Source organism: Pezoporus wallicus, unplaced genomic scaffold (genome assembly GCF_028554395.1).
Source record: "Pezoporus wallicus isolate ANWC-B61680 ecotype Strahan unplaced genomic scaffold, APGP_CSIRO_Pwel_v1 contig_6999, whole genome shotgun sequence".
Lineage (NCBI taxonomy): Eukaryota > Metazoa > Chordata > Aves > Psittaciformes > Psittacidae > Pezoporus > Pezoporus wallicus.
This window is the reverse complement of record NW_026640180.1, coordinates 1,091,971-1,115,355: the sequence shown is the minus strand read 5'-3', so window position 1 is coordinate 1,115,355 and position 23,385 is coordinate 1,091,971. Positions and strand designations below refer to the sequence as shown.

Below are 23,385 nucleotides of genomic sequence, written 5' to 3'. Positions count from 1 at the left end.
TGTAAGTGGATTTTATTCTGCTTTTTACTGCTACAGAGTGTTTCAAAATCAATAGCACTTTTCTCAGTGGCCATGTAAATGCTAGGAAAAAGTACTAAAAGAACAATGGCCATTTCTTTCTGAAGAAATAAACTATGTCAAAGACTTCCTGAAGACACTGGTATCTTTAAAATTCAACCAAAGCTTGGTCCATAGATGACAATGAATGATTGGTTCCAAAATTTTCCTATCATTTTTTCCCAAAGATGCTGAAATAAAAATAGTTTTTAAAAGGTAAATGTACCTTTTAGAAGTTGCCTGCAAAGACTATCTTTTCCCACTCTACACTGATGGCCCAAATTGGTAGAACATACAGGGATAAGCATTAGAAAATGCAAAACTGACTTGCGTATCAAAAATTATACATCACATGTAACTGAAGTGTTGCTTACAAATGGTGGATTTGGGGGAGTATGACTTGAATTTGTATTTTACAGCAACATTATTGAGCATGTGTTATGGTATCTTCTGGCAGAAGAAACTGAGAACCTGTCAACATTGATAGATGTACATGTGAAAGACTGGACAATGCTATGGAAGAAATACGTCTTCAGTTATCTTGGGATCTCTGCAAACATAGTGTACTAATTTATCTTCTGTTTTTTCCTGTGGAACAGGAAACACATAAAATAAAGTTTTCTGAAAAAAAGTTCATATTCAGCCATTTATACTTTAATATTTTACTAGAAACATTATCCAGCAAAGAGTAGTCATGTTCTGTATTCTGCTCCAGAGCAGCTTTGCTGACTAGCAAAGTTTTTCTCAGAAAATCTCAAGAAACTAGCAATTCCTAATGAAACTCATGCCAAACTGGCCAACATCCATTTTAAACAAAAACACACATGGATATACAGCTTTAGAACTGTATCCCATAGAACTCCTGTGAAGAAAATCACTCTTTATCCTAAGGTTTCAGGACACTGTCAAGTGCCAAAGTACTTAAGCAGTTTGTACATTCAGTAGAAATTCCCACAGAATAATGGAAATATTGCACTTTCTCGCTTTTAAAATAAAAGCTCTGATTGCCGTTGGGCTTTTATTTCTGTTCAAGAGATTAATATATTACTTTTTAATTACATGGAAGGCTATGGTTTGGCACGTACAGAATATGTTTTTTGAAGAAAAGCATTGTCTTCATGCTTACTTTCCTTTTCATGGTTAAAAAGCCCTTTCAGACATGAAGTCATTCATTTAAAACTACTACAGAAGTGCCTTATCAAACATACACCCAAACACAGAAAGCACCTATTCTTCACGAGAAGCTTCAGCACCCCTTACTGGCTAGCTTACCACATTTGCCTTTCTATAGTTTGAGGAGAGCAAGAAAGCTCTGGAAAGGAGTGGGAACCAGCTCCCTGCTCCATTAGAGATGGCCTTGAGACCTCTAGCAAGCTTCTGGTGAAGAGGGCAAAAGAAGTCACAAACCCTGAGATGAGCAATATTGGTTTTAAACACCTAACATTGTCATTCCAATGTACAATAGGCATTTCCAGGTCTAATTTAAATGCACAGGCTAATCAGCCTATGAGACGTATCACAGTGAATTGGTAATACTGATATGCAAATTTCATTCTCATTTACAGATCTGAAAGAAGAATAAAAATTTCTTGGGAGAACATATGAATACTCATGAGACATGTTAGTACATATCATTACCCATGGAGTCTCTGTTAGTTTCTTAATTCCACATTAACGGGAGCAAGGAAATGGAAAGTGACACAAATTAGTCATGCTGAATATTGATAGAATTTGGGTAGGAATATAAATTAATATTTTTAAAAACTGCATATGCATACAAATAAACAAATATCCATATCTAGGCTAACAGCATATTAGATAGAAGGGTCCAAACCAAAGGACCTAATTAGCTTATAAAATAGTAATACCTCAGCAATATTTTATTAAATGCTTTTTGTTCATATTTAAGTCTATTATGCTCAAAACATAGAAATATACATTATCTAAAATCAGCATAAGTCTATTTTCTTTTTCTCTTAGGCAAAAATTACCACAGGAATATTGGGGGGTTTTGTAATTTAGTTTGGTAGACACTTGCCAAGAATGTATCTGGAAACAAATTTGAAGGGGCTCTTTGGATCAGCAATTTGATGTGAGAGCAAACTCACTATTTCTGTTGCATCAGTTTTCCATTATGTTCAGATTGACACTGTTTAGTCACTAGCCCTCAAACTGAAAAGGAAGAAGGAAAACATGCATACTATACAAATGTGTATATATATTAAATGTGAATAATATATAACTATATATATATAGTATGTATATATGTCCTTCACAGAAGCAAATTCTGTGGTCAGATTCAGTAAAACTGACTGTCAGAAGCATGATACCTACAGAAACCAAGCATATGTTTTGAGGAACTGGGATATTATTTTTCACCCTCTGCTGTTTCCTACTATTCAAGAAATCTGAGGAATGCTCAGAAGCATAATGGAAAGAAGGGAATTTCTGCACACATGTTGCTAAATAATGCCACTCACAGACAGAGCATATCATAGATGTACAAAGTGTAACTGATTAAAAAAATTATTTGCAGATTTTGCAAAGGAAAAAAATCCATCAGTATTTATGTAACAAAGATAAGACATTAAATCAAAAAGTTCAAAGCCAGCAAATGACTGCACAATGAGAAACGCTAGGAAAAGAAGTAGTGTAGTGTCTTTGCTAAGTCATCTGCTACTGATCAGAAATAGGTCTATGTATGTGACTAAGAGTTCAGTTGAACCAGCTGATGACAGTTCTCATATTTTTAGAAATAAGTGATTTTTATGACACTATGGAGAAAGCTGCAAGCAGTACAATGGGGCAGGCTCATAATGAAATTTCAGGAAAATTAAAGCCTAAGTTCTGGCCAAGCACTTAAACACATGCCTAATTTTAAGGTCATGCATTATTCAAGTCACGTAAAAAAAAAAAAATCCTTCATATTTAAATCACACATAATGCTCAAGTGCTTTGTTTCAGCAAGAAATGACTCAGGACAGTATGGAACTTAGGTTATAACCTTCCTTACTTTTCAGTTTTAGGTTAACCTCTGTCTTACTGTAAAGAAGGGTTTCTCAATAATTGACTCTGGCTGTGTCCTAGAGATAGACTGCAACTTTAACATACTGACAACACCACTAATGCTTTTTGAAAACCAAACCAAAAAATATGTCTGTTCAGTAACTGAAAAAAAAACCAAAAAACAAAAAACAAAGGCTTTCAGAAGTTGTTTCCCTGAAACAAGGAAAATGGAGAAAAAAAAATAAAGTTACACACATTCATCTTTACAAACCACAATCAAGAATGAGATCTTTATTTCTAATACAGATCAACTATGTCTTGACTTCCAATGTATTCTTTCCCTTACAGAATCATTTAGGTTGAAAACCACACTTAAATTCATCATGTAGAACCATATAGAACCATAAACCTAACACTGTCAAGTCCAACACTAAACCATGTCCTTAAGTGCCACATCTACATGTCCTAAATACCTCCACGAGCTCTACCACCTCCCTGCACAGCCTGTTCCAGTGCTTGACAACCATTTTGGTGAAGAAGTTTTTCCTAATATCCAACACAAACCTCCCCTGGTGCAACTTGAGGCTGTTTCCTCTTCTCCTATCACTTGTTAATTGGAAGAAAAGACTGACACCATGCTACATCCTCCTTTCAGGTAGCTGTAGAGACGAGACTGACAAGGTCTCCCTTGAGCCTCCTTTTCTCCAGGATAAAAAACACCTCAGCTGCTCCACGTAGGATTTGATATCTAGACCCTTAACCAGCTTCATTGCCCTTTTTTGGATACACTGCAGCACCTCAATGCCTTTTGTGCAGTGGGCAGCCCAAAACTGAACACAGTATTTGAGTATTACATAACTGCATGCTAATATTTAACCATTAACTACATTAATTGTCATGCATTGGCAATTTGTACACTAATTCTTTGGGCAGAGTATACTTAAGGTACTTTATCATTAAGTGTCCTTTAAATTTTATTTTTTTTTTTAGTGCTAACAAATGTTCTTCCTCTGAATTAGCAGAAAACAGCTACTGAAAGCATTTAAATCCTATAAACAGCCTGTACTCTTGTGCTATGTTTAGACACATAAGGAAATTTTTCTTAATGCAGAGAGAACTAGAAACGTTATTGGGCAAACAATTTAAAAATCATTCTACTTCCTTTGCTTGTTACATTAGTTATTAGCTCCATCTAAAACCCCATTTGACATCTCAGTCAATGGGAACATCAGAAGAGACACATGACTTCAAGGTTAAAAACTTAGCAGCTTTTCAGCTGCAACCAAGCTGTTACTCACCTACACAGTATGTTACTTAGGAAAGCAACTTCTTACTGAAGCAGACAAACCTGCATATTGCATACTGTGGCCATTGTTGCAATTGCATTTACACAGAATAGCCAACTCCTTCATTTGGATGCCTAACACTTACACAGCTTGCACCATCAAGAGAGAAGGTGGCAGCTCCTGATGACAGAACCTGCATCTGCACAGCTTATGTGTATGTGGAATAGAAGGAATAATGGTTTTATACCATGTACTAGTTTGCTGCTGTAGATAGTAGCCATCTGCATTCAGCAGCTCCATCTTTCAGACCAACTCCTTAGAGAGTTCTGCACACTCACAGCACAACAAACTACTACAAACATCACTCTTCTCAAAGAGCAAGCTCTGCTGGCACGAAAGCTTTTGAACAGTGATAAATGGATCAAAACTAGGATTTGTATTACATAAAATTAAGTTTAACAATTTTGTAGAGAAGAAACTGTAGGAGCTCAACAAAGTTTCAAAGCAACAATAGTCTCTATATTGCAAAACACATCTCAAAGGGTTTAAGGATACACCAATTTGGACTTAAATTGACTGAACTAGATGAGTACATCTGCACAATGTATGAAGACTATTCTTTAATACCATGATCATGTCCTTCAACTTGAGGAGTTTGGTCAAAGCACATCCGCAGTACATCTCCAGGTATGGGCACATCTTGGTAATGTTCACTCATACTGAAACAGTGAACTCAAAAGCTTTCAAAAAAAACTGCTTCCCACTTTAATAAAGAAAAATAAATACATCTGTAACTTCAAAGCAAACAGCTTAAGTTTTAGACTTTGATTTAAACATAGGAACAGTAAGGACAGTCTGCTCTGTTTTGTAACAGGTGGCTTAATGGAAAATCCCACTTACTGGGAAGATAACTAACTCATTTTTGCAGTAGTTCAGGACCACTGTACTTATTTACTGCCAACTGTCATTAATAGTTTCCCATTTAATGTTAACTGAAAAGTCATAGATTTCCTGCTTGTAGCACGTAATGTCTGGTACTATGTGTCACACTGATGTCTTTTCCAACCTTTCCAAAAAATATGTCCATTTACAGCTTCACTCAAGCTGTTTCCATGAAGGATTATTCAAAATAATAGCTTCAAAGAACAGGACAGAAAAACACTCTATGGTGACAATGCCTCTATAATCATACTTGCTCATAGCCTGAGAACAAAGAAGCAATTAATAATCCTGGAAAGCGTAAAGAAAAAATTAAAATCCTACAACAATCTGGAATTCACTTCAGACTAAGGGGAAAACTTTCAATTTCCCTCAACCTTCTATAAAAAGAAATAACATGTAACCACACAAGTATTCTGACAACTGCAAAATCTTGGGAAACATGAAAAATCTTACCCAAAGGACAATTTTTTAAAGATTTTGTTGAATTTTTTAAAGGCTTATATGAGTTCTTGCAGTGGCACTTCAAAAATAACATCAGAACTATGTCAGTGTTTCTAATGCATGTGAGAACAAAAATTACTATTTTGAAGCATTTCCCAAAACACCTCTTCATCTAATTATCAGTAAGGACTAAAGAATATGTAGGTCTTATAAGTGATATGCACACCAGTTAGCAATAAACAGGACAACCATGTCCTAACACAGAAATGATTTCACTTTCTTCATAATTGAAGGTTTCTGGTGTTTGAGAGACTGCTTAAGGATTTAGCCTAACCTTCCCCGAGTATGACCTCCCATTCCAGAGCTATGAATAGTGCAGCAAGATCTTGACTTTCAAAGCAGCTCTTTAGATGCTTAGAGGTTCAGTCCAAGTTAACAAAGTAATATAAACCTAACTGCCAGATGCCTTATTTCCCCTAACATTTGTAAACATAATGTCTGTGAGACGCTCAATGACTTGCCTAAAATTATTGTGTTTTATCTTTAAGAGATTGTTCACTTTGTGACTTAAAGATTGAAGACAGACATTTACATTTGAACACCTCATTTTTTAAATATCCCCTATCAGAACTAAGCAACATTCGGCTATTCAAGGATTTGGATGTTTTAATTATTCTCGCTTATAATTTGAACACACAGATCCTAAAATTTATTCTGTATAGTAATATATTCTATGCATAGTATCTATTTTCAAAGTAAGCACTAAGAATAATACAGAAATTGGATTTTTGCTTTTAACTTTTGAGAAATGTAAACAAAATAGACACAAACGATCTTTTTAATATATGTACTTAGAGGAAATGTACAATGCGAAACAACATTCAGTGAGATAGATGACAGAGCTATCTGCAGGAAATGGACTTCAAATGAGAGCAAAGTCCAATAATCACCAAAAAAGGAGCATAAACCTCTTCCACAGAAAATTTGTTTACTTTGTATCCATAATGACATGGGACAAATCTGACCTAAAGTAACATAACAGAAGTTTTGTCATCAACTTGTAGATGCGACTGGTATTTGTTTGCTTGAAATTGCAGAACTGCAGAAGTTTTTAATATGATGAATCATTCAGAGATAATCACAGAGAATTAAATTAATTCTGTGCTAGTTCATTCATTTAACAGCAAAATTTTATCCTATCACCCTGCATTCAAGATCCTATTTTCTCTTTAGATTTACAATACCACAGTGACATAAATGCCACAATAATGGGACTAGCAGGATTTTTATAAATTGATTAGATGCTGAAAGGGAGTGATAATGATTTTTCCACTTGCAACCTGTGCATCTTTCAGTGATTTGCAGTCACCAAAAGCAGCAAAACATGAAATTCAAGTGTACATTTCAGTCATTTCTTAGAGAAAGAAGGGAGATTTAACACTAATAAAGCTTTCTCCAAATATATCAAAGAAATAACATTTTTAGTGCCTACCAGACACCATGTTAAATTTGTTCAAACAATGCGTTTCAGATCATCTTAAAAATTAAATACAACCATATCTAACATTAACCAGCTGCTCATCTAAGGTGACTCTTGAATATATTTAATTCCTATCATAGCTCCAAAATTAAAGTAAAAGATGTTAGTCTTTAAATCTTTTTGCAGGAACCACAGAAGCATCATGGTTAGTGTAGTGAGAAGTTCACTTCCACTTTATTCTATGACATATACTAGGTCATACTTCCAGATGCAAAAATTGCACACAACCCATTTAGCTAAATCCCTCAAAATAAGTCACCGAAACCTGAACCCATCTAGGTGTGCCTCCATACAGACATTTGAGTTCAGGTAAGGGAGCTCATAACAGTTAGCCTCTGAGTGCATAAACTCATCTCCTTTCAAATCACACTAAACAAAAGCATGTGTTTGAGGAACACACTGTATGCTTCAACTCCTAATGAAGGTCCAATCCAAAAGACCAGATATAAAAGCCCATGAAACTGCACAGAGTACATACTGGATCATTGGAACCCACTGCTTTAATCTTCGGATCCATTCCTACTCATGCTGGTAAGTCGTACTATGCAGTACAGAAACAGACTCATGACTCATGACATATGTACAGACTCATATATTACAGACTCATGACATATGTAAATTGCTGTTCAAATAAACAGTGATTTGAAACCTGCCTATGGTGAAGGGGAAAAAGAAAAAAGAAAAACATCTGATAATATTTCCTGTGACAGGTTTAAAAAAAAACAAACGTAATGTTAAGATGAGAAAAAAAGTGATACAAAAGTTAATTCTGAAAGTTTCAAACACCTTCAAACAGAAATCACAAATGCATTTCCTTGACTTTGAGTTTGAATTTAACACAATTTCTGACTAACTAATTATTTCTGTCTTGAAATAAGGCAAATTTAAATCTTTAAGCTTTTTCCATTGGTCATATACAGGACCCCAAAGATGCTTCAAGCCACTAGACCTGCCTTATTGACCTTGGGGTATTCTGGACTTTCAACTGAATAGATTTAAAACCTTGCCATTCTCCCAGAAATGTTATAAAAGTCCATTAAATAAAATGATGGCCTTACAAAGGAGATCAAATGAACCATCAGTTTAATCTCCTTATGAGCTCTTCCAAACCCCGCAAAATAACAAAAAATAATCTACTACATAAAAGCTTGCACTGAAATTTGTAGAATCTAAGGATCCTGGCACTAGGGACAGAAAAAACACTTTTCACTTTCACAAGTCATCTGCAGAGAAGTATTAAATCCTTGCGGAACTGCTCACAAGAAGTCTAGAACTGCTGAGCTTTCATTCCTGCTGAAGAAGAGAGGTCCCCACAGTGGTTTAAATAGAGCTTATCATTATTTCTAACAGTATTTTAAAGAAATGGCCTGGTATGTTCAGCCATACTTTTTAAAGAACTATTAAAAATAACTTGTGTTAAATAGACCGTGGGGGCTTCTGGGATGATCATTTGAAACTCCATCTTCTAAAGCTTAAAGGGTAATGTACTGTTTTAAACCCCTGTGACACCATGTTGCAGATCTCTCCTTACAAAGTTGGCTTTATATCTCTCTAGGTACTCATTACAGTATATTCTGTATATATACAAAAAATGCCCTATCTATTAAACTGTAAAACTGTGCTCTGCTCTTGGTACTTTAACTACCTCTGCCCCAAGGAAAAAAAAAAAAAAAGAAAAGAAAGAAAAATAGAAAAATACTAAAAAAAAAAATCAACAATAAAAATTATCCTACCAAATTAATGAAGACAATAACTGAGTTTTAGTAGTGAGCCTCCTTTGGATAACCATGTTAAAAAAGAGATACAAAAGAGCAGAAATATTCTTTCTTTCCTTCTCCCACAAGCCTTGGTGGACATTTGCAATAAGATTAGTGTCCAATTTCTTTCCATAAAAACAAAGGTCATGCTAGATGTAGCTTTTTGGTAACTCCTGTCAAAGCTAACATATTCTGATCTTAGTAAACCTTTTTTTTTAATTCCCCCAGTACAACAGAAACATCTGTCTAAGCTGATGCTAATGCCTAAAATACACTTCAAGTAATTTCCTACCTAAGTTTCTTTTAAGCTTAGATGTGTTTTAATGCATTTCTGATTCCTGTTGGTGACAAAAATATTACAGGATTCATTGAAGTTGCAGTGAAAAGGACAGTAATAATCACCTTCAAAAGATGACCTTGTGAATACAAGAGAAATTTTCTCTACCATTCAAAACCAATTTCTTCAAATCTTCCCTAAAGGCCACCTGCCATTCTGCTTGATTTTGAGATTGCACTCATAACTGCTGCTGTTATGTTATGCACTCCTAACTGCTACGGTATGGTAGTACTTCAACTACCATAAACCAAAAAAGTCTCAGAAAACAAAAAGATTAGTAGCTCTTCAAAATTATTCTTTATTATTCTTTTTTTTTCTCTTTTTTTTTTTTTCCATTTTTACTTTGTGAAATCTGAGAGACACTGTTACTATTTACTTCAGAAAGATTAGTTTTCAATTTTCTGTACAAATAAGGGTGGGAGGTATTCTGTGTGTGTGAGACTGAACATGGCATTGTCAACCCTTTTCTTCATTTCCAGCCTAATGTTAAAAATAACACCTTGTTCTTTTGGTTATTTGATTAAAGAGGTCACACCATTAATCACAAAGGGAGACATGCAACTTTGTTAACGCTGGCCTTTTGTGCACTGTTCTATTCCCAGTGCAGTACACAAATCATCTTTAAATCAAAAGACACAATCTGATCTAATGAATGATGAAGTTAGTTGCCAACAGTCTTTACGTGTGAGGTACTACATTAATATACCTGTCCATCAAAACCATGTTATTAAGTAAATGAAGAATTTTATTATTCTCCTACAAAATTGATACTTACACTTTCCCCCTCTAGATATACAATGACAGGATTTACTGTAAATCAGCACAGGTCATCAGCACATCAAGTAGCTACACTCATGAGCACCCGGTGGAAGACCTAGCCCTTAGTGACTGAAAAGTCATTATGAGCAGAAATTAGAGCTTTCTTTCTTTCCTCTTATCATTTAACACTGAAGTTTTGCAGAGAAAAACTAAGTCACAAAACATTAGGATACGAGGGGAGGTTGGCTTTTTTTTTTTAAATTAGAAAATGGTTTAACTGTGACTGTGGAAGACAAGCTCTCGCTGAGAATTTGTCTTGTTTATTTGACTGTTACTGTAAAAGGCTTCTTGCCTGTGCTAAACAACATATGCAGGTATCAGTGCAACCAAAGGCTGTTGCCAGGAATAAAATCTACATGCGAGAGTTTTCATGGAGTGATTTAAGGTGCTTCCCAACCTTATGCAAGAAACAAAATATAACTTCTCATTCCCTTGTGACAGCCCCAAAGAAAATGACTGCATTATTATTTTGAGTCCTACAATGGAATAAGACAGTACTTGGCTCTGACCCGAAGCTATGAATAGGATGCTGTCAACTTGTTTTCTATACCATATTTAAGTTCAAAGCACACATAGTAGGGAATCAAGTCCAATGTACATGCTGATGTGCAGCAAACATCTGGAAGTTAAAAATGGGTTTTTCGAACAGCAAAGAATCATAAGCCTATCCATGCAATTCTCTTATAATAATTATATATGAAAAACCAAAGCAGCAACAGTTCACAGAAAAAGGAAGGACAGTTATTTTTACTTATTTTAGCATAAAAACAGATGAGCTGTGAAAGTTGTCTCCTTGTACATGATCATTTTCAATTGCATTAATTAGTCATAAGTACAAAATTCTATTCCCATGCCTTCTGAGAAGTACAGTGCTATTTATAGTACAATTCAGGGACTACTTCACTGAGTGCCTAGTGGGAAACCAGCAACATTACAGTGCTCTGGAGTATTATTTTATGTTTTATTTACTCACATCAGTGTATTTTGTACAGCCTAAGCAACCTGATGAAAGATTAAACGAACAAGCAGGTTGGACTTGACCCTTTCATGTCAGGTGGTAACTCTCAAACCAGGGTTCAGTTACATCAATAAAGCAGTGTAGGAAATGACATAAGAGAACAAAATTAAGACACAATATTTGGTGCTTATGCTAAAAAGGTTTATTTTTTTTAATCTATACTTATCCCTTCCCAAAGGCCTCTGGATGGCTAAGGAGGCTAAAAATGCAATTGTAATTAAAATCTACACAAATACAAAAATCAATGCAACTGATGTACGCTTGCCTGAAGCAGAACCCTGTTCTTATTATCTAGCCTCTCTACTCAGATTTTCTCTGATATGCCATTGATCATTTCAGAAGGTATTTTTTTAAATAGATCTTAACACTGAACTTATTTGCATTGAAAGAATGAGCCCTATACTATTAGGATTTAGTTATATTTCCAAACAGACTGACAGCAAATGTTAGAAATACTGTTTTACTTAACAGTGTATCTAACAATCATAATACATTGTACTTAACCCTTTCCATAAGCAAAGCAGTATTCATAGAAGAATAGAGGCCTGCCCAAGTCTTCCTTTTTCTGTGTTTGGCTCATTTATTTTTAAACACATTAATCTAATTAGAGAGGGAAATAATATAGTATCTGGTAGAAAAGGAGTTTGTGATTATTATTTCTGAGAGACATTAACGCCTTAGTCTCATAGTTGAATATTAACCTATATTTCAGGCATCTTTCCCAAGTGAAATAAAAAAGCATCTGCACTATGCAGATAGATGCAAAAATATTATTCAGCAATACATTGCACATGGTCGCAATTCCCTGTCCTGGTCTGAGTCTGTATTTTACAGTTTCTTAGATAATAAGTTCCTAAATAGTATTTTGACATATAATATCATTAGAAGACATGCTAGGAGCCTGATAACTAGCCAGATTTTTTGACAACACTCACATGACAGAAGGATCATATTTTCAATTAGCTCAGAACACCTTAAAATAATTTAGATAATTTTATGATAATAGAATTTGATTATGATATCAAATAGTAATATGATTTATGCCCAGACTTTAAGGTCAGAATTTTAACAGTACACTGGGCTACCATACCAAGGACGCAACCAGAAAATGGCTGGAGCTTTTCACCCCCCCAGCCCCCTTTTATCAGTACTGTGGAGACTGAATGAGCAGTGGATGCAATAAGAGGGTGGAGGCCACTAAGATGGTGGATCAAATGACAGACAAGGAGAGGCTAAGGGAACTGGGTTTGTTTAGCCTGGAAACAGGAAGGATGAAGTGGGATACATTTGCTCTCTTCCACTACCAAAAAGGGTATGGAGAAGCAGCAGACACCTCTTTCTCAGATGGGAATAGAGAAAGGCCAAGAGCAACAGCACATATTGCAGTGAGAAACTCCTACTGGACACAAGAAAAAAAATAATCTTCACAAGACTGGCTAGATAGGTCATCCAAGGAAGCTGCAGAGTATCTGGTCCCTGAGGAATTTCAACACATAGCTAGAAAAGGCCCTGAACAACCTGGTCTAACTTGGACTTGAATCCTGCTTTGAGTCAGGATGCAGGACTTGAGCATACCTGAGGTCCTTCTAACCTAAATTATCATTCATTTTAAACTACCTACTTTTGTTGTAGCAATTTCTAATTAGCCTTCCTGGTAGGCTACACACAGTTTTTATCTGCATGTATTATTTTGGTACATTTTTTAAACACTATTTCCAGCCTCCATGCTAACACCTACAGAGTATTAGTAACTAAAAAAAAAAAGAACATTGGATGATTTGGACTGTAGAATTTGCTATATAAGCCTGCTGGAAGATGAGAGAGCTAATAAATTGCCCTATATCCCATGTTCTACAACTGGTCTTACAGGGCAATGGCTGTCTTTGATGCTGGCTTTTTATCTCAGTAGGCATTGGATAGGGATTAATCTTCAGCTGAACACAGTAATTAAGCAAACAGTGCATAGCAAAAGATGGAATGGCCCAAGCTTAAAACATTTGGAGCTCATCACTATTCATAGTCAGAATTGCAGTTCATTTGACTGCCTCTATCAACAACTCTGACAACATGATCAGTCCTAGGTCTTGGCTGTATCTACGTCTTCCCGTGCTGAATTTTATGTATTCCTTGTCAGACCAGTTCCTTAGGAAATAAATTCATAAGACTCCTTGTTCTGCAGACACTGCTCACTATTGATTTCAGGAATTACGAAAAACAACCTTGGCTTTGTGACTTTTCCAGGTTTCTTCCTTTCAACACAAACAGATAACTGGATGTGCATGTGACATGCAGCTTCCCGATTCCCTACAGGTTATGTACATTTTGTACTTTCCAGTTAACTGTCACCTTACTGGTTAAGAACTAGCATACTCTATCCCGCTTAATCTGATTACCTGATTCCACAGAAAAACATTTTGGTAATAACGACGTGTGTTGAAAAAGCTCTCTGTTTGGATACTTCTTAAATCCTGCTGGCTAAGCAGAACGGCCCATGAATTTTAGGTCAAATCAAGAGAGACAGACATACACTACTACCTCTGATTTGAGAAATAAAGACCAAATAGTGCTAGAGAAGATGTTTTAAGCTACTTGAGGGTAGAAAGAAAGGATCTGATGAATCACATCATCTCAGTGGCTCTGAACTGGAGGGGAGGAAAAACAAAACAAACATCTTCATCTGATCTAAACTTCCTCACTAACACTGGCTAAGTGAGGATCATTTGCAAAGCAAACTCTATAGGCTGGACACACCTATATCTTCAGTGGTTCTAAAAGGTGGATCTAGTGACAATTTAAAAATCCTGTTTTCTCTACACCATCTTTCCCTCTTCCCTTCACAGTCTGTCATTCTGCTTTTGAAAATGATAAACACAGCTCAGCTGAAAAATAAAGTGAGCTCTCCTGCTGCTGTAGATTATCCTTTAATTGCAGCACTTCTTACTTTTCCAGCCTATCAATCTGAACTCCTCCACAAGCAGACCAACCAGACTGAAGCAAGTTTACATAAAAGATAGGGTCTTTTTTTGTCCTCATTATCATACTACTAGCACAATAGCTCCATTTGTTCTTTCCAAATCTGTAATGATAACAGCATCCTATTGCCCAACTGGTATTGTTTGGTGAAACCTTCATTTGTAAGATGGAACACAAATATCACACTGTGAGAAAGTCTTGTTTTATAAAGTCCTGTGTTGATAATAAGTGAATTCTGATAAGTACTACAGCCTGAAAACTCTATTACTCTTCTGGTAAATCACAAGAGCTCCCTTGGAGAAAACCAATATAATCTGTAACTCAAATTGGTAAATGTAAGATAAATGTCTTGCATTATTACTAGAAAACTCCAAAATATGTTAAGTACATTTCAAACATCTAAATAATTCATAGACAATACCTTGGGACACATACACACAATCACCACAAAACCTAAGATATATTTTCACTATATTCTGAACTCAACAAAAAAAAGTAAGAAACAGTTGATTGCTTTTATTTTACAACCATAAAAAAAAAAAAAAAAAACAGTGAAAAAAGAAAAAAAAATTAGAATTAAAAACCCAAGACAAGCCAAATAAATGTATGTGTGAGATTAAGTTAATTTACTATTAAGGAGTAGCAATTTTCTCCTTGGAATTTAAATGCAATATTTGGTTAAAAGTCAGTAAGTTCATTGTTTTTTACCAATTTTCTGATGATTACCATATGTTACCTTTTTATCTTCTTCTAAATCCAGATTCAAGGGAGCATAAAGCTCTCATCTGGTTAAACTACCAAAGGAGCCAAAATACCAAAATATGAAAAGAGATGACCTAAATAGTATTCTCTGATTGAATAAGCCAATGAAAGTAGAAATTTGCAAGCTAGCTTTCTGCTAGGACACTAGTCAGACTTTAGTATACAGTCTTGTAACACAGTGTTTATCAATTATATCCCTCATGGCACTTTTTACTACCACACATCATGAACAACCTTCAGTCATCTGCCTCCTCCCTGAAAAGTGACAAATCATTTTTGTACATGCCACTGCTTATCTCATCAAGCCCCCAGATTAAATACAGAGTAATAAGCAGGTAATTTCTGAAAGCTTTGCCACAGAACCATCCCCTTGTTATATTAGGATACTGGTGAAATCTCATCCAGAGTCAAAGATACTACAGCTGAACCTCAATCCAAATGACTGAGCTTGCAAATAGCAACCTCCTCCCAAAACCCAGAACTGGGCATCAAGTCAAGCTTTTCAAACAATAGATAAAACATGCATGAGACATTAGAAGTGCACACTGTGTGTGGTTTCTATAGAAAATATGAGGGAACAATATTTCAAAAGATGAAGATAGGTACAGGTATCAATCAGCAGAAGAAAGACCCAAAGTGGAGCATTAAGCAGCTAGATAGAAGAAAGAGGCTTGGTTCTGTGAGCAAGACCTATGTCTTGCTGTTAGATTTCTATTGTGCTCAAATAAAAAAACAAACAAACAAACAAACAAACAAACCAAACAACAAAACCCAAAGGAGAAGGGGGAAAGGGAACTTACCTAAATTCTCCAAAATAAATGGCAACATTTCCAGTAGCTATCTAGCATCAGCATCCTTCTGGTCCATTCCAGTGAAAACACAGGACATCCAAGATGCTTATCAGCTACTCAGATGCAGAAGATCAATAATCTTTTATTTAATTCACTTATCCCAAGCATGGGAAAATTTCTCACTTTGATCTCTCCACTACTTCTACTTCCCAGCCTCCAGACCAAATCAATTTAAAACAGTTATGGAAAAGGACGCTTTTTCTACTCAAAGCCTGGAAGAGGTAACAAATATTTTCCCAATTTCAGAACTAAGACTTCACATAGACGAATGAGACAACATAATTTTCAATGAAAATTATAGTAAAACTCCACTTACATGCTGCAGCTGTAAACACAACTTAAAATCACTAAAGATTGTATCTCAAGGAAATCAGAGAACCTGAGTGTTTGAGCACCCTTTGACCCATGCAATATTCATTATACCAGAGTATAAGAAGCATCTTCAGTGAGAACACTTTCAGTCTTTGAAAAAGAGGCTAATTAAAACCTCTGAAATCTCTTGTACCTCAAGTAACATTTTTTCCTTGCATACAAACTGAAATTAAGTAATAAGAGGATGGGGAAAAAAACAACCCAAGCATAAAAAAATTGGAGAGAATCTATGGAGTCAGTTTCTGTGAAGCAATGTTAGTGAGATCTAGCAATTTAATACAGCTAACTTCTTGTTAGGTTACTTATTTAGGAAAGGACAGAGATTGCAGTCCAGCTTCTCACTGTCTTAAGAAGAGTTCCCCAGTGCTTACATTAATATTTTCAAATGAATGTTTATTATATTTCTTTTCTAAAAATTCTCCTTTATAGACAAAAATCACTTAAATGGTGGACTATACTGCGAGTGAAGCTTTTTGCTACTGAAATGGAGATTTCTTTATGTGTGATGTTTGCTTACAGCGGTGTGTACACACAGACTTTCCTGTGAATTGTGCCTAGGTACAGTAAAGAAAACTGAGAAAACTGGACAAGACCCTGAATTATAACTGGGGAGGGAGGGGGCGGAAATGAAAAAGAGCAAGCAAAACATTATTCTTATATTAGATCCATAGTGAACTGCACTGACAGATATCCCCACATCTTCAAAAGCAAAACTCTCTCCCCAAAGAGAAAATTAATAACTGGAAGAAACAACAGTACCAGTTGATTGATTAGACATTGCTGTGCAGAGCTGAGTATAACACATTTATTAATCTGAAACTCATCCCCATCAGATGACTACAGTAAAAATATGTCACACAGATGCCTTTAGCAACACACTGAAATTGTTCAGTCATACAAATTAAACTGAAGTAAAACAAGCTTTCCAGCATATGCGCATTTGTTTTTCTAGCAACATCACTCATTTTGCTCTTATAAACACATATAATGCAATAGCATGTCTTTAGATGATACTGACAGCAGTTGTTTTCATGCAAGCTCAAACTTAAATACTTTTCTGAGAATTCATCCAGTATCAGAAACATAGCGCCATCAAGCAACAGTAAATATCCATATTTTTAGCCCACTTTCCTTCTACAATCTTCTTTAAATAAGAGTTAGCAATTTTTGAGTGGAAAGTAATGACCAAGAAGCATACTGAATAAGAGAACCAGCATGTGTGTATGTGAATGCATGCATGTTTCTGTGTATCTACATATACATATGTTTATGTGTGCACACATCTGTGTGTATCTATATAAGAAAAATGCAAACTGAATTTAAAAAGTCCAGGATTTTGAGCAATTAAAACTATACAAAAATGCCACCGGCTCTTTGCTACCTTCCTCACATCTTTTCTTCCTAGACACTTACAAAACAACACAGATTTTCCTTTGCCTCAATTACTCAAGAAGGCTCGGTACAAATCCTGTTTTGCACCATGCAAACTCCCTTTGCAAGTCTTAGGTGAGGACTCCTACAGTTAGCCCCTCAGATGAGGCAGAGCAGCTTAACCCCACAGAGCTCCAAGGATATAGGTTAACACTCATAAAGGCAGCAGTGTACAAGCGACACTGGTGCCAAAGACAAGCACGTATGGTGCATTACTATTACAGGAGTATAAGCCTCAACACTGTATCTCAAGGGAGGCTTTGGACAAACCTTGCATTTCAGATTTGCTTATTTCTGCAATGTTATTTTTACAAAGTACTCAGGAGCAGAATCTCATTGAGACTAGGAAGACGCTACTCTATGGCAGTGACATAATTGTTTATCTATGCCAAACACCACAATATGACAATAGTCTGTGACAGAGACTTAACTTCATATGCAGGATCACCTCCACAAGTGCCAAGGAAAATTATTCTATCTGACTAGCAGCTTCCCATCAAGGGAATTGGAACCTAATCCCCATTGTGTGTCATAGGATATTGCCACTTCCACACTCCATGTCTGTCTTGTGGAACTCATTGAGAGAGTAATTACAGCTCAGATAAGCCTTTTCTGGAATACGTGCAATTAATTCTCCCGTAAAAAAGGGAGAAAGAAGGCTGACACGTTAACAATGTTTATCTAATCTATTTCTTTTCTGCTCTTAAGGTTTCCTAAATAAGAGGAAGAAAACAGATTTGATAGTACTTACAACTGCCTGTTCTTATGTAAATTATAAGAAAATCCATGGGTCTGTAATATCCCCTCATAAAAGAGCCAACATGAAATGCAACTACAAACCAGCAGAACGTAGAGGAAGCGGGTAATCAGTGTAAAGTTAATCTAGGTTAGTTTTTTTTTTAAAGTATAAGGCCTATCATTATTTTTGAATGTGAATTACTTATTTTTTTTTAAACTTCAAGGACAACTTTTAAAATTTTGAAAATAGACTGAACAAAATTTGTATTTTCCCTAACAACTCAAAAAATGGTATTTATCATAAGTTCACCAATTGATTTTTCCAAAATATCACACTTCACCTGTCGAAACAAAACAAGTTTTCATTTGAAGACTGTACAATCCAATGCATCTATGTTGGCATAACTACATTCTGAGGTGATTTTTACACTTAATCCAAGAGCAAACCATTCATCAACAGGATTCAAGTGCATCTCAGGCTTTCTGTTACACTTCAAAGCTGGATAACAAGTACTCATCTTCATGAAACTTCAAAACTGCAGCAACTGGCTAATTGCCCATTACTAAAATAAAACTACAGAAAAGAGCAAAGCTTGCCATCATTCTATCCTGCAGGAATGCACCATATTTAGGAATTTTTTTGTCGAGCCAATTCCAGAGTTTCTAGTCCTAAAGCATTAATTCCTACATCTTAAGGTAAAGCTAGCATTGTATCCAGCTACTCCATAAATGTAAAAGGTCTAACTAACATTTGATAAAGAGCCACTTCCACAGCAGAAAAATACCTCAAACAGCTGGGCTATAAGGAGGATTAATTTCCTGACCTAACTTTGCCTCCAGTTCCACTCATAATCCACCCAACCACCTCACTACATTTTTTATTTTGATGGCACAACACACACTCAAGTTACACAGGGAAATCAAGGTTGAAAGGATAATGTTGCTAATGCTCATTTTTCAGTGTGAATGCTGCTGTACTAATGACAGCAGTAGAATAAATGTTAATGTAAGCAGCACTCAGTTATTTTTGCCACTATACCATGAAAATATTTTATGCTTAATGTCATTCTAAAATGCTCACACCACAATGGAAAAAGATTTATTTGGAAAAATGCACATGAAGATGCAGTTATAGGTAGAGGCAGGTAGGAGACAGCTGAGGTTTCAAAAAATCTGAGCCCAATGAAAACTGAGACTCATTTTGTTTATTTTAGGGTGTGGGGAGAGAGAGAACAAGAGGAAGCAAGTACTTTCACCAAGAGCAAACCTTTTACCCAACACTGCAGAATAGATTCACTTTCTTTCTTTCATTTTCTGGATAAGAGGATATTATCACAAATCACTTTAAAGCAAAGTGATGCCATGAACCCAAATTTGAGATTACTGCTCAAGTTCCCCATTTCCAAGCAGCTTTAGAACACTTCTGAGCACCTGACATCTTGGAAGCCAAACTCTCTGCCAGTTTCTGAAGCAGGTATTTTTCAGGAGATGAGAGAATAATTAATCCCACTGCTCTGTCTACCTATATTTATCCTTCCAAAGACAGACACATGTATTTCTGGTATCAAGGGGGTCAATCAAAAATTACCACCAAAAAGAGTACAAATAATAAGATTGGTGAGGGACTACTTTTACAAGTGTTTTGTTTGCTCAGAGGTTAGGATTTCTTGCGTTTCATCCTTTCTACCTGCCTCCTGTCCTGAACATCTAAATCCCCGTTTTAATTCCTTGAAGATTTATCCTTTTCTCCCTTCAAGAGAAAGATAGCAATTAGGAAAAAGAACAGTTGCAGGTGCTCTGAAGCAAGTCATTTTGCACTCCATTGACATTTTCCACCACCAGCTCTGTCCAAGTTTTCCTTCATAATATACTCAAATGTGGTAGAAATTCCTTTTGAGAAGTATTTGTTAGGTTTTTGTTTTTGTTTTTTTTGTTTTTTTTTTTTAATGAAGATAAAGGGGGAAGAGGAAGACTATTAGAAAATTCTAGAAAAACTAAAGAAACAAAAGCTCCTCAAGAGCCAAAATTTACCTGAAGTTCACTTTAAGTTAGTGGTAGAGTGCTGCAGAAAAACTATTAACCAAGGGTTTAAAATCTGCATGCAAACATTCGACTTAACTGAAAACCTGAAGGAAAGTGCATATTTTCATATACCTCTCTCAGGAAGTATAAAATGGACTCCCATTCAAATAGATACTTATGTTAAAGTGCTACCGCTGAATTAACATCATGATGCCATGATTTCAAGACAGACAGACTGTATTTACAACTGTTATATTTCCATATTCAGAATGACAATGGAACATGGATTGCCCTAAGATACAAGAATAAAAATAGTAGTTATCTATCAAGCACTTCATCCAAGTTATCCATCATGTCTGTAATAAATTGTAGCTAGGTGAAAAGATATAGTTTTGTTACCCAAAGATTACTGTTCTACTTATCTTTTGTAAACTTTCACTTTAGTAACATTTACAGTCTTACAAACACATAAATAACTGTAGGATTTCCAGAATACTAAAGCATCTTTTGATTCAATTTTTGGCCGATTTTTACAAATGAAGAAAACATTTTTATCAACATCTTCTATGCTGTATTTCAAATGTACTTCGTTTTTAACAGCTCTAAACCCAGAGCTTACTTCCCTTAAATTGTCCACTCCATGCAGCTCCTTCACCTCAAGCAATGAGAAGAAAACTGCATGAAGCTCCCATTGGGAGGGCAGAGAAAAACAGAAAGGGGATCACAATGACTACCCAGCACTCGGAGTAGCCCTGCAAAAGGCTCCAGAGGGGGAACCCTGGGCGTATCCTTTTGGTGGGCCTCAGTATTTAGTAGCACTGCAGTGGAGGGGTCTTCCATGAGAACATCGGATGTGCAGTGCAAGAGGTGGTGGCCAGAGACAATAAAGCCCTTCTGCTCTTCAAAGGGCTTCAAGTTGCATCCTCAGCCTCATACAGTCTCATTACAGGCATCAGGGAAACAACAGGGGCTCACAATGAGACTTCTAGATGCTTAACATCAAAATCACAGTTGTAAAGAGCTCCTCCATAGCTGCATAACTTAAGAAAAGCCTAAGATGAGTGGGTACTTCCCTTGTAGGATTGCTCAGGTCCTTCAATAAGTAGAATCCAACTTAGTGATCCAGCGGATACTGACAAAATGATACAGTCATTTTTTTTCCAAAAGATTGTCAAAATGTTCAGCTCTGGCCCAAGTTCAAAGTGTGTTTTTAGTGAGCTCTTTTACTTTCCTGTCACTTTAATTCTAGCTACTCTAGGAATCCTGGCAACTCTTACACCACATCCCTAAACAAAGAAATAACACCCCCAACTTTTTACAGGTAAATAGTATTGCAGGAAAATACACGGTATAGATTAAAAAATACACAGATGGCCAAAACTAGCATATTGAATTCATTCTTGCACACCTCATGCACAAAACTGTTTGTTCCAATCCTGTGGGCACCTACTACATGCTTATCTCCCAGTCTGGCTTTATTTAGTTCAACAGGAGTAAATGAGACATACTGAGTCCTCTCATAGCTTAGTTTCAATTTGCTCATTGTGGTCTCAAGGATCCCACCTGAACTCTCTTTTGTAAGTTCTAGTCCTAGAGTATCAAAACTGAAGTAAGTCATAGACTAAATCACTGACATTTACTTCCAATCATATGGAAATACTTATTTCATGGCCCTAGAAAGATATACTTTTCTGTCTCTTATGAGGCACAAGAACTAAATTCCCTGTGGGACTTCTTTCTGCAACTGACATATATACAGATGAACTTTGACAACAGTTAACAGCAAATGAGCTACAGCTCACTGTATCAATACAGGATAATTTTACACTGACAAAACTGTCGACCAGTTAAGTAGCATATGTTCCGAACTAGACTGATATAAAATTAATGCTCCGGGACTGTGCAGAAGCTTGATGATCCCTGTGTCCCATTTTGTCATTTAATTTTAGATAATAATTACATAATACATCATTCCTTAATGTAGCCAAATATGAAACAAAGAATATTGATGACCTGTATTTATTTTGCAGATGTTAATACAGCACAGAAATCTTTCATCCTTGAGCAGTATCACATTTTTCCCATGCAGCCTGAAACTTAGCTGTTTGTGCTGGTGGTTTTGTTTAGTTCATAAAAGATGCAGTAATGGATGGGCCTGAATTCATTCTATCCAAGTTTTGAGCCAGCCACTAGACATGAGACAGTAAGGCACAGAAAGTCCCTGATTCAGATCATTAAGATGTAAATAGGGAGACAACCTCTCCTCCTGGTGCTTATACAAAATGTTAGGTGCCTGTACACCTACAACTTCCATGCAAAAGACGTATGTGCTGAATGCCTTCCTAAATGTGGTGACCCTACAGGCTTTCTTTGCAAAGTCTAAGTTATCTGTGAGAAGAGGTGGAAAAATCTCTCCTTTATTTAAAAATACTGAAGACATACATGTTTTAATCATGTTCCATCAAAAATGGAATTTAAAAATTATGTTAGTGCAGCCTTAATAAGAAAATAAAATGTATTTTCATGTGTTTGTTTGCTAATTGCTGTATCATATTTAATCTCAGCACTTAAGAGTATTCTACCTATTCTTAAAATGGCAGTACTCAAGCATTAGTAGCTCATACACTAAGGAAAGGCTTAGCAAGTATAAGAATATTTAGTATTTTATTTAAAGACATCTGTTAAGGAGAAAAAAATATTTCATTTTCTACTGAACAAATGAAAAGCTCCCATGGGAGAAGTGGTTGCAATTCATCAGGACACGTGCATGACCCTTCAATATTTCTGTCATATGCATACAGTGCTGTGCTATTTCTCTGCCTCTGATACCGCAAGACAACTGTGAACACGATATTTTCAAGGAAACTTCTACTAGCAGAGCATCTAGATAGCAGCCATGTCAGAGGCTGGCATGTCCCTAAAAATGCACAGGCAGTGTTCTTAGTGTTTATCCGAATAATTAACATAGCCCTAGGCTAGCTATTCTGTAGCAGGTGTGAAATTGTATCACTTTAGTTTCTGGTCTGGAATGAC

At 35.9% G+C, this 23,385-nt stretch overlaps 1 protein-coding gene across 3 annotated transcripts in view; it reads right to left on the bottom strand.

Annotated features, from left to right (window-relative positions):
* CCSER1 (coiled-coil serine rich protein 1) overlaps nucleotides 1–23,385 on the bottom strand; it is a 728,863-nt gene that overhangs the window by 296,878 nt on the left and 408,600 nt on the right. The gene's annotated exons all lie outside the window — the stretch shown is intronic.